This window comes from Panulirus ornatus, chromosome 18, assembly GCF_036320965.1.
Source record: "Panulirus ornatus isolate Po-2019 chromosome 18, ASM3632096v1, whole genome shotgun sequence".
Classification (NCBI taxonomy): Eukaryota; Metazoa; Arthropoda; class Malacostraca; order Decapoda; family Palinuridae; genus Panulirus; species Panulirus ornatus.
This window is the reverse complement of record NC_092241.1, coordinates 56,682,122-56,690,680: the sequence shown is the minus strand read 5'-3', so window position 1 is coordinate 56,690,680 and position 8,559 is coordinate 56,682,122. Positions and strand designations below refer to the sequence as shown.

At 42.7% G+C, this 8,559-nt stretch overlaps 1 long non-coding RNA gene across 2 annotated transcripts; it reads right to left on the bottom strand.

The window, feature by feature from the left end:
- Window positions 1-266: 266 nt before the first annotated feature.
- Window positions 267-8,287, bottom strand: LOC139755134 (uncharacterized). 2 transcript variants are annotated; one of them, XR_011714040.1, is made up of 3 exons: window positions 8,144-8,287; window positions 5,839-6,254; window positions 267-5,193 (listed from the first exon to the last, which is right to left on the bottom strand). It is a non-coding gene; the product is annotated as an uncharacterized lncRNA (long non-coding RNA). The 2 variants fall into 2 exon arrangements; XR_011714041.1 differs by having other exon boundaries at window positions 6,152-6,254.
- Between the last annotated feature and the right edge of the window lie 272 nt (window positions 8,288-8,559).

Genomic DNA, 8,559 nt, shown 5'->3' with positions numbered 1-8,559 from the left:
TCAATGGCATTGAAGTGTGAAATTGTACTTTGCGGGATTGAAGTCAAGCAAATGGGTGAAAACATTGGTTGACGAAGCTTCAGAAGATAGGGTGTCATGAAGCAAGAAGACGAGGCAGTCTTGTACACTAGGAAAATCTAGCAACAGTACCACCACTCCTTAGCTAACTCCATTGTGCAAAATGACTAACATGAAAAGAGTAACTTGCTATTTTTCCTGAAATGATTGAGTGATTGAGGTACACAGGTTACTTCAAAATGAGAATATTATTGATTATTTTGAATTCTTTATTTGATGTTAGTACATCTTAAGAAAATCTACATTTTTTTGTATAATTTGCATAAGTGAAATATTGATTTTTTTACTATTTGAAAGTAAATCTAAATAGACATTTGGGTGAGTTCGCCGAAAAATATTATTTCTGACAATAAATGATATCGGAACTTTTCACATTGTAGCTATGTTGAAGATGGTGGCTGATATTATACTTTGAGCTTTAAACCCTGTCAAAATAACTGTACTTATATATAGAGTATTTAAGATAAACTGATAAAGTGTGTAGACTCGTTGTAGTAGTATGTATACATCCTAAACTTGAATTGGTTTGACCTAAATCCGTTTAGTTTTTCAATAGCTTACCAGAAAGCTTTTCTTAAAGATATCTTCATAAGTGGCCCAGCTGCCCACCACATGATATGGTCAATAAAATGACCATATCATGTGGTCGTATATATCATCCTATCGTATTGCCAGTAAAGTCCTCATCAAACAAGGCGATTGATGAAGACAAGGATACCATTCTGATATTTTACTAATAACAATCGGAGAACATATTCGTTCGTAATGAACAACAATATGGTAGGTCGCTCGGGAAGTTTGAATCTTACCGATGCAATATTGGAGATTGTCTGCCCCACCACATACACTACATCGGACATGCGACCTGCACCCTGAGCCGCTGCCTCTCGTAACACCTACAAGAAGGTGGAATCAAACATCATAAACAAAAGCATGGAACGAGACTAACGAGGGAGGTTATAATGAATAACATCAAAATCATTACTAGTTGCAGTGATCAGGGAGACTACAGATATTACAAGCCATTCATCAACATCCAGACAAACATGACCACCGCCATACAACGCTTTAATGGCCCCCCTATAGGACGTAGACCTAATGCCGTTTTAGGAGAGATGGAGCACGTTATTGACCCGCCACAGGCTACTGAGTCCACCATTTTTGGACAGGAGGAACGCGGCTCTGACCAACCTCGTCCTGGGTTACGATGGTCAGGGATAATCAGACGAGCCCAACCTGAACCCAACTTCACATCAGGACTATATCGGTCCGGCCTGGCCAAAATATTCTTTTGTACTTCCTCAACTGTTAGTTTTCCTATATTCATGTTTTCGTATTGTGTATTGAGATTATAACTCATACTACTCTTCATGATGTTGATAATCTGTTTCGCTTTTATTGTTTTTCCCTTACTTTTATGTGTTACTGTGTTTTTTCCAAATGTGCTTCGGATCCATATTGCGTTTTTTTTCTCATGTTTGTAGATTCCTGATGATACCCTTGTCAAGGCGAGAGCTTGGTTGATCTGTAATGGATAACTTTGGACAGGCTCCACTCTCCCGCCCCTCTCGGCAGCCTCCTACGACGCGCAGGAGATACGAGGGTAGTATTCTTTCTCTCCAATCCCCCCCACTCCCTCCCTCCCCTTCCAAGATTTCAGCATCACCAACTAATCAAAAAAAAATCCTGGTCTTTCGGAGAAGGTGAGAAGAGGGAGGAGAGTGAGAGAGTTAATTTCGTGTTATTATTCATGTGCTTGACACATTCGTCCTTCGCTCGGGACGAGCTCAGAAAACATTTGTGTTGTGAAGATCAAATATTTCGCTTCTCATCATGCAGTTCCGTCTCTGTGTGAGAAATGCTCATGCAAGACGCCTGCTTAGCATGAACCGCATTATTGCATGTGTATGCGCATACACTCGCGTGGGTGTTCGAGTCTCCCTTATTTCTACGATAGACGTCTCAAACCAAGGCCTAGGTGTTCATCCTCCCTTCGAAGCTGGTCAATGAAATGATACCAGGGGTGCGATGGTGGATGCGTGTGTGTGTGTGTGTGTGTGTGTGTGTGTGTGTGTGTGTGTGTGTGTACATAGGAATATAGACAGGTTACATATATATATATATATATATATATATATATATATATATATATATATATATATATATATATATATATATATATATATATATATATATATATATATATATATATTACATTCCATTACAGTCCAGGAAACCCCAGTGTAGCATGACGTATTCCGACGGTACGTAATGGAGAAAAGTTTCTCTGGGAAAGAAATATGCAGTGGCGTCTCTAAGTGTATGACCCCGCCATACAACTGAGGTGTACTAGATCAGGCTTCCAGTGGCCACAACACAGGAACCTCGGGTTGTGGACCTCAGTCACACGGATGCTGAGGCATGTCAGCTTCTCGTGGAGAGAGAGAGAGAGAGAGAGAGAGAGAGAGAGAGAGAGAGAGAGAGAGAGAGAGAGAGAGAGTACGTCACGTCTGGCCGCTGCTTCCCACTGTGTGAAGATACCAACTACTCGAGGATGAGCCGTTATAATACCAACTATCTCCTTCGCTGGGACAGTTTGAGGTGTGGCATCCTCTTCGCCTTCTCGTCCTCGCCATTTGTTATGACATTCAATCCTTCATTTTTCAGTTCTGTATAACATGTGTTGATCCCTGATCCACTGATCCAATGGCAGTGTCAATTTCTTTCTTTGACATCTTTCTTTCACCCGGGATGACCATTGACTGGGACATGTTCAGCCCGTGCGATGATGGTCTTTATATGAAAAATATAGATTGGAAAAGACTGAGGGAAGGTGCAGAAGACATGTTGGTCAAGCTATATCTATGCTGTGTGGCGCAGAGGTGGCAATAGGCGATGGGAGATGTTGACACTACTGTTTCTGGCCTTCTGTACAGGAGGGTTGTACTACTGAAGATGGATGTATACTGTTTCTGGCCTTCTGTACGGGAGGGTTGTACTACTGAAGATGTATGTATACATCTCAGAGACGCGGGTCAGATTATTTCAGGTCACAGGTATGAGAAGCGAGCCCTGGCTACATGTCTCTCCTTTCCTTCCTCTCCTTTCTCCTTATCAACTTGGAGACAAACAGAGGCAGAGTCTATCGTAAAATAAAGGTAGGGGGTTCCTATCCTCCCACTCACCTTCTTATTGCTCTAGATTCTACTAAGTCCATCGTCTTTTGAGTCTTATCCCATTGCCCAATGCCTTAGGTTCCCATCCAGAACTGTACTGATTTCATACAAAATAAAGATTGAGATGATGACTGAAAAGTGCTAACATGAGCGTACACAACTGTATTCATAAGATGGAAGCGATATAAGCCAAAGAATCAAAACACAGGAAGAAATCTTAAAAGGATCTGAACACTCACTCATCTCTTCCCATAGGCTTGTAGAATGTCTACAAGACGTTGGAAAAATTCCGGTTTTGATCTAAAAGCGAAATAGACGATCAAGCACAGTCGCCACTGGTCAGGCAAACTTTCTCAAAACACGAGAGGACGTATACCGTCCAGTTTCATACATTTTGCTTTTGTTTAATTATAGTGGTGGATTTTGGAGGAAAAAGAGTACAGAATATAGGCATGATTAAGAGATCCATTAGAACGTGTGGAACGTTGGAGTTATCCATGGTGTAATGAAACGATGAGAGAGAACCAAAGTGTCGTTATCAGGATGAGACGCAATGTTCGTATAGAATGAGACATCAAGTTGTTTAAGATTCAGCCAAAGAAAAAGAGAATATCACATTTTTCCTTTGGACAAGGGAGCGCCCCGCCTCCACAGAAAGAAAGAAACACGATGATTTTGAGGAGAAATTTGAGCTGATTACCAAAAGAAATTTTTTTCTTTTTTTGATGTGATATTGCAAAACCCTTGCCTAATGGTCTCAAAGTTAGAGTTGGTAAACCATGCATTAGAAAACGATACGTAACATTTGTATATCTAAATCAGAATATATAAAAAAAACGGGAAAATAAAAGGATATTGCAAAGCCCATCCGTAATTCGTGCATATAAATATATATATATATATATATATATATATATATATATATATATATATATATATATATATATATATATATATTGGAAAGGATCACAATTTTGCGCGTGATTAAGTATATTCCTAAGAGTCCACGGGGAAAATGAAACACGATAAGTTCCCAAGTGCACTTTCGTGTAATAATCATATCATCAGGGGAGACACAAGGGAGACATATAAGTCAGTTGATATACAACAAAGAGACGTAGCTAGAATGCCATTTGGTGGCCTATACAAATTGGATAAATCTGTTGTTGATAATTTTGTCAAATAATAAGTTTATGATACGCTCGTTGTCTGTCTTGGACACACACACACACACACACACACACACACACACACACACACACACACACACACACACACACACACACACACATATATATATATATATATATATATATATATATATATATATATATATTATCCCTGGGTATAGGGGATTAAGAATACTTCCCACGTATTCCCTGCGTGTCGTAGAAGGAGACTAAAAGGGGAGGGAGCGGGAGGCTGGAAATCCTCCCCTCTCGTTTTTTTTTTTTTTTTTTTTTTTTTTCAAAAGAAGGAACAGAGGGTGCCAGGTGAGGATATTCCACAAAGGCCCAGTCCTCCGTTCTTAACGCTACCTCGCTAACGCGGGAAATTGCGAATAGTTTAAAAGAAAAAAGAAAGAATATATATATATATATATATATATATATATATATATATATATATATATATATATATATATATATATATATATATATATATTCTACTTGTCGTAATTCATTATATTCAAGGATGATAATATAATATTGTCAGCCATGATCAGAAATGTTACTCCGTCATATTCCTAAGATTATCTCCGTTTTCTGTGAGTCATTTTCCGTCTTCCCACTTTTCCCAAAATGGCCGTTTTCTGGAGTTATTGAAAGGGGTCGCTCGTCCTCCACCACCTCCTCCTTGGCCAGAGCTGATGGCGAAGTTCACCTTCACATCGCTCTTGCCTCCTACAGTGTACGGGTAACCAGGAGCATACCATCCGCTGGAACGGTAGACGAAGTTAAGTGTCCAAGGTGGAGAGAGAGAGAGAGAGAGAGAGAGAGAGAGAGAGAGAGAGAGAGAGAGAGAGAGAGAGAGAGAGAGAGAGAGAGAGAGAGAGAGAGAGAGAGAATGTACACACACACACACACACACACACACACACACACACACACACACATACACACACCTGCAGGCAGACTCAGTACATCAGGAAACACTGAAGTTAACAATTTCAGTCGACTGGGTTGAGTATGTGTGGGATAGTGAGGGTGTGTTTATGTCTTGTGCAATGAAGGCCAGCAAGCAGCAGCCTAGGTGTGTGTGTGTGTGTGTGTGTGTGTGTGTGTGTGACAGGAAGACGGGGAGATAAGAAGCAAAAATAAAAGAATGACTCCATAAATAGGAAAGGAAATAGACAAATGAGTTGATATTATTGAAGATAATGGTAATATAATTAAATAATCATATAGTTAGCGACCCAGGGACTGAATGAGGGAGGGTCAGACCCACATGTTGGGTTCTTGGACGCACCCACACACCCAAGACCCCACACACACTCTTGCTGGGCTGATCAACCCACACATCTACCTGTTAGGCTGGTAGACCCACCCACCCATCTGCTGGGCTGGTTGACCCACCCACCCACCTGGTCGGTTGGTAGAGGGCGATGGTGTGGCAGGTAGTGAGGTCAGGCACTGTTCTCACGTCTCGCATCCACCTGCTGAGAGTGGGAAGGTTGATCCATCCTTCGACCTTTTGGGTCGATCGCCTTATTCATCCAGCTTTTCGGCTGGTAGATCCATCCACCCAGCTGTTGGGTTGATAGACCCATCTTCTCACCAATGGGTCTTGAGGACCCACCCATCCACTTGTTGGGATGGTAAACCCACCCACCCACCTGTTGGGTTGGTAGAATTACCCACTCATCTTTTGTACTGGTTGACCCACCACCCTCCCACCTGTTGGGTTGGTAGACGGTGATGTTGTGGCGAACAATGTGGTCGGGTCTCCTGTTCGTATCCGAAGCCACAGCCACCACCAGCAGCAGCAACCTGGCCATCACTGTAAAGCATGCAAGAAAAATGAGGATATAAGGGTCATTTCCAATCCATCTCTTTCTGAATATTGATGATCAGTACAGACTCCATAAACACACACTCACACGATTCCTCCAGGCGCCTCATACCTTCAGGATTAGGACTGTGGGATTCTGTGAGTTACTTCTGATGGAACCATTGGTCTAGTGCAGACCACACCACTGGTCTCTGGTCCAGACCACACCACTGGTCTCTGGTGCAGACCACACCACTGGTCTCTAGTGCAGACCACACCACTGGTCTCTGGTCCAGACCACACCACTGGTCTCTGGTGCAGACCACACCACTGGTCTCTAGTGCAGACCACACCACTGGTCTCTGGTCCAGACCACACCACTGGTCTCTAGTGCAAACCACACCACTAGTCTCTAGTGCAGACCACACCACTGGTCTCTGGTGCAGACCACACCGCTGGTCTCTGGTGCAGACCACACCACTGGTCTCTAGTGCAGACCACACCACTGGTCTCTGGTGCAGACCACACCGCTGGTCTCTAGTGTAGACCACACCACTGGTCTCTAGTGCAGACCACACCACTGGTCTCTGGTGCAGACCACACCACTGGTCTCTAGTGCAGGCCACACCACTGGTCTCTGGTGCAGACCACACCACTGGTCTCTAGTGCAGACCACACCACTGATCTCTAGTGCAGACCACACCAATGGTCTCTAGTGCAGACCACACCACTGGTCTCTAGTGCAGTCGACACCACTGGTCTCTAGTGCTATTGCAGACCACACCACTGGTCTCTAGTGAAGACCACACCACTGGTCTCTAGTGTAGACCACACCACTGGTCTCTAGTGCAGTCGACACCACTGGTCTCTAGTGCTAGTGCAGACCACACCACTGGTGTGTAGATTAGTCTGTAATAGTGAGTGGTATACAGCAGTGATACAGGAATGTGGTTACAGCGAGGCGGTACATGGGGTAATCTTATCTGGTTTGGTTACAGAATGCACCAAGAGACGCGAGTGTATGGTGAAGGAAACTACAGACAGAGATGACCACAGGTTAATGTTAACAATGCAACTCGTAAACTATTTCAACATCATGTCTTCTCAAGTTGTAGTATCCAAGTCACATATCCAAAATCTAACAGGTTTGAATACTAGTACAATAGGCTTCAGTGTCAGTGATCTGTCGAACACAAACTCTATGAAAATGTCTTCGCCTGACTGATGTGTGTTTACAGTCCTGCCACACTTTACTCAGTTTATGTAAGAAAGACCAAGTCTGTAAGATCGTAGATGAGATGTCTTCCTGAGGGAAGCTATATTTTCAAATGTGCTAAACACTTCAGTCACAATGTGTCGTTCAGCCAAACGGCTAAAGAGTTAAGATCATGTCTCAGGTAGAGGTTAATAAAGGAACATTTAATCATATGATAGAATGGCTGACTAGTGAGATGACTAGGAACAGTAGGGAACCTGCATCACCATGAAGACGACCTGGACCAATAGGGAACCTACACAGCCAGTGTGACCTACACAGCCAGTGGTTCGACCAGGAGCAGCAAGGAACCTAGACAACCAGTGTGACGACCAGGAACAGCAAGGAACCTAGACAACCAGTGGTTCGACCAGGATCAGCAAGGAACCTAGACAACCAGTGTGACGACCAGGAACAGCAAGGAACCTAGACAACCAGTGGTTCGACCAGGATCAGCAAGGAACCTAGACAACCAGTGGTTCGACCAGGAGCAACAAGGAGCCTACACAGCCAAAGGCTGACATTGTATATCATAGATCAAGGAACCTGTCTGAACAGCGTCTTTGCACGTTAACCTGATACACACTCACTACGTAGCACTACAAGGACTCCCCTCACCCAGATGACCAGGTCTTGGACTTACTTGTGCCGGAGGATGTGGTAACTTGTCCTGGCAGCTGGTCGTCACTGCACTACCTCCCGCCAGCAGTTTACCCTCCTTATATACTTCACATGAGCCAGTTGTTGGTGGACACCTTCAGCACACGTACTGACCACGAAGCCTCGACGGCCCTTTCTCATCCAACATTGGAAGAAATGTTTCATATATATATATATATATATATATATATATATATATATATATATATATATATATATATATATATATATATATATATATATATATATATATATATATATATATATATATATATATATATATCGTCGACTTCCCTCAGAACGTCGAACACAAAATGAACAGGAACTGAACCTCGCAGAGGAGTTGATGATAAAGAAGGTTAAAAGTCCACAAACTATGTGTGGTCTTCGAAGCAGAGA